The sequence below is a fragment of the Mercenaria mercenaria genome, unplaced genomic scaffold (genome assembly GCF_021730395.1).
Source record: "Mercenaria mercenaria strain notata unplaced genomic scaffold, MADL_Memer_1 contig_4498, whole genome shotgun sequence".
Classification (NCBI taxonomy): domain Eukaryota; kingdom Metazoa; phylum Mollusca; class Bivalvia; order Venerida; family Veneridae; genus Mercenaria; species Mercenaria mercenaria.
In genome coordinates, this window is record NW_026462729.1 from 37,516 (window position 1) to 41,003 (window position 3,488).

Below are 3,488 nucleotides of genomic sequence, written 5' to 3' on the forward strand. Positions count from 1 at the left end.
GCATGTAGATAACAAGATTTGCATGTCACTACTTTAGTATGTCATAGTAAACTAATTCAAGTCTGAAAGCTATAGTAGAACCAATTCAAATCTGGAAGATATCTTGTGTTTCTTTGTCAATCCTCAGGCCTGTTTACATGGAGAGGTGGCGAATACCTTAATTGGTCCGATCCTCATGCCAAGTAGGACAGGAGAGGTGGTACAAATGCATGTAGATACCAAGATTTGCATGTCACTATTTAGTATGTCATTGTAAACTTATTCCAAGTCTGAAAGCTACAGTAAAACCAATTCAAATCTGGAAGATATCTCGTGTTTCTTTGTCAATCCTCAGGCCTGTTTACATGGAGAGGTGGCGAATACCTTAATTGGTCCAATCCTCATGCCAAGTAGGACAGGAGAGGTGGTACAAATGCATGTAGATACCAAGATTTGCATGTCACTACTTAGTATGTCATTGTAAACTAATTCCAAGTCTGAAAGCTACAGTAAAACCAATTCAAATCTGGAAGATATCTCGTGTTTCTTTGTCAATCCTCAGGCCTGTTTACATGGAGAGGTGGCGAATACCTTAATTGGTCCGATCCTCATGCCAAGTAGGACAGGAGAGGTGGTACAAATGCATGTAGATACCAAGATTTGCATGTCACTACTTAGTATGTCATAGTAAACTAATTCAAGTCTGAAAGCTATATAGTAGAACCAATTCAAATCTGGAAGATATCTCGTGTTTCTTTGTCAATCCTCAGGCCTGTTTACATGGAGAGGTGGCGAAATACCTTAATTGGTCCGATCCTCATGCCAAGTAGGACAGGTGAGGTGGTACAAATGCATGCAGATACCAAGATTAGTCACTACTTAGTATGTCATAGTAAACTTATTCAAGCCTGAAAGCTATTACATGTTTCTTTTATCAATCCTCGGGCCTGTTTACATGGAGAGGTGGCGAATACAATGTACCTTAAATGGTATGATCCTTGTGCAAAGTAGAACTAAGAATTGGTGGTACAAATGCATGTAGATACTCAAAGTACTTCATACAATATAGTAAAACTAATTAATTTATTTGGGTTTTACAGCACACCAACACAGTATAGGTTAAAAAAACCAATTCAATTCAAATCTGAAAGCTATCTCATGTTTCTTAGTCAATCCTCAGGCCTGTTTACATGGAGAGGTGGCAAATACCTTAAATGGTTCGATCCTCATGCCAAGTAGGACAGGAGAGGTGGTACAAATGCATGTAGATACCAAGACTTGCAGGATGTAAATACCTAAGTTTGTCATACGTAGTAAAAACCAGTTCAAATCTCGTGTTTCTTTGTCAATCCTCAGGCCTGTTTACATGGAGAGGTGGCGAATACCTTAAATGTTACGATCCTCGTGCCAAGTAGGATAGATTAGGAGAGGTGGTACAAATGCATGTAGATACCAAGACTTGCATGATGTAAATATTTAAGTATGTCATACATAGTAAAACCAGTTCAAATCTGAAAGCTATCTCATGTTTCTTTGTCAATCTTCAGGCCTGTTCACACGGAGAGGTGGCGAATACCTTAATTGGTACGATACTCATGTCAAGTGAGACATGAGAGATGGTATAAATGCATGTAGATACCAAGCTTTGCATGATGTAAATTCTTAAGTTAAATTCTTAACATACAGTTATGTCTCCTAAACTGCTCTCTAAATTTTCAAAAAATTTTACATGCACATCACCATCATGAGCGCAAGGAACACGTGCATTTACATGTTACTTTGACCTTCACCTTGACTTGAGATACTTCTTAAAGTCAGTGTCTTCAGAAAATAAGCAATTTAGGTGCCATACGATATGGAGGTATTCATCACCTTCAGTGATAGCTCTAGTTATTTAAATTTTAAAGGTTTAATGACTGAAATTGAATCATTTGATACCATTAATGGCATAATAAGTTTATTCAATGAGTACTGTCTTGTTCTTATAATGCGATCTACTTTTGTCAATACAATTGCTGTAGAACTGATTGGACCTACATATTTACAATAGTTTAACTGTTGTTCTGTTTCCTTTTTACAGTCCCAATATTATTGCACATTCGGTAGCAAAGATGTTGACACCACATGTCGTCTGATGATGACTTTTACAGATCGAATAAGGTTTGGTCATTGTATTCCCTGAAAGGAATGAGAGGAGAAAAGAAACTGGAAGACCTGGCTATCTGCAAGCCAATGCTGGCTGCAGGTCAATATTGAGTAAGTTCTGTATACTGTTACAGTGTGGAGTAAATTTGTTTTTAACATGTCCAGAGAAAGAGGATAGGTAGCTTGGTAATTAAAAAAAACAACATGTTTAGAATATTGATAACATAAATCATCATCACTGACAGGTATTTTTTGGGGACAATTCAGAAAAGAAAAAGCTCAGCTGGGCCTCATGTTCTCAAACCATTTTTCAGTCTCATTTGTTGTTTTATCTAAAACATCATAATCAAGCGGGAATCCATTTAAATAGCTATTTTAGATAGTTTTAAATTTCATTTTTTGTTTCATTATATAATATAAGATTTAAATTAACATGTGAGCATGGCGCCTAATGTGGATGCCTCTTTTGTGATAATGGCAATTTGATTACAACTTTTACACCACTGTATTGATTTTTTTTCAGATGCTCTTATGAAAACTCATAAGACAATAACAAAAAAAAGAAGCTGAGGATGCTGTTTTTAAAACATGCTCCATTCAAAAAAGGTGGATTGAAATTTAAGGTAGGCTTAGATTCTATTTCTTTTCTATTGTTCAGTGTTGATGCTTTTTGGATAAGTCAGAAAATTTACAACATTAAATGTAACTTGAGCTCTTGATAATCTTCAGCTTTACTTCTTTGTTTTTGGTGTTGCACTAAAAAGGTCAGCATAATTTGATTCAGGTTTTACTGCAGGTTTCAGGATGGTTGAACTGATATAAAATTAAAGAACCAATCTTCATCCTTAAATTTTGCTTAAAACATAAATTTAAGTTTCAGAAACAATTTAAACAAATAATGTGTCTTTGCTCCAGAATCATTCTATCATTGACATTGTTTTACACAAGTACTTAATATTAATGAATTATATTAAAATAAAACATTCAATATTATTACAGAAAGGTGTGACGGGTGCGTCTGCTGCAGGCAGGGGGGATTTGACGGTCAGCCAGAGGATTTGGAGATATACTGTAATGTCTTTAATAATAATGTGGACTTGCGTGTGATTTAAGTTTTCACAAGGGTTTTAGTGTGTGTGAAAGTATGTCAGTTTTCAAAATTGAGCTATGTCAATTTGCTCAAACTACATAACTCAAAGAACTTTGAAGCGGTCTTGTTGACGTCATGAGCTTTTGTTTAATTTCCAGTATTGGTGATATAGGCCATGATTATATACTGTAGAAAGTGAACAAGTTCACTGCTCGATACAGATAGTCATATAGCCCGATCTCTGAATGATATTTATGAACCAAAAGAAGGCATA

General features: G+C 35.6%; 1 long non-coding RNA gene across 2 annotated transcripts; it reads left to right on the plus strand.

Moving 5' to 3' along the window:
* Nucleotides 1-1,022: 1,022 nt before the first annotated feature.
* LOC123560040 (uncharacterized) lies at nt 1,023-3,209 on the plus strand. Of its 2 annotated transcripts, none has more exons than XR_008369470.1 (4): nt 1,023-1,459; nt 2,060-2,235; nt 2,648-2,747; nt 3,124-3,209. It is a non-coding gene; the product is annotated as an uncharacterized LOC123560040 (long non-coding RNA). The 2 variants fall into 2 exon arrangements; XR_008369469.1 differs by having other exon boundaries at nt 1,023-1,447.
* The last annotated feature ends 279 nt before the right edge of the window (nt 3,210-3,488 follow it).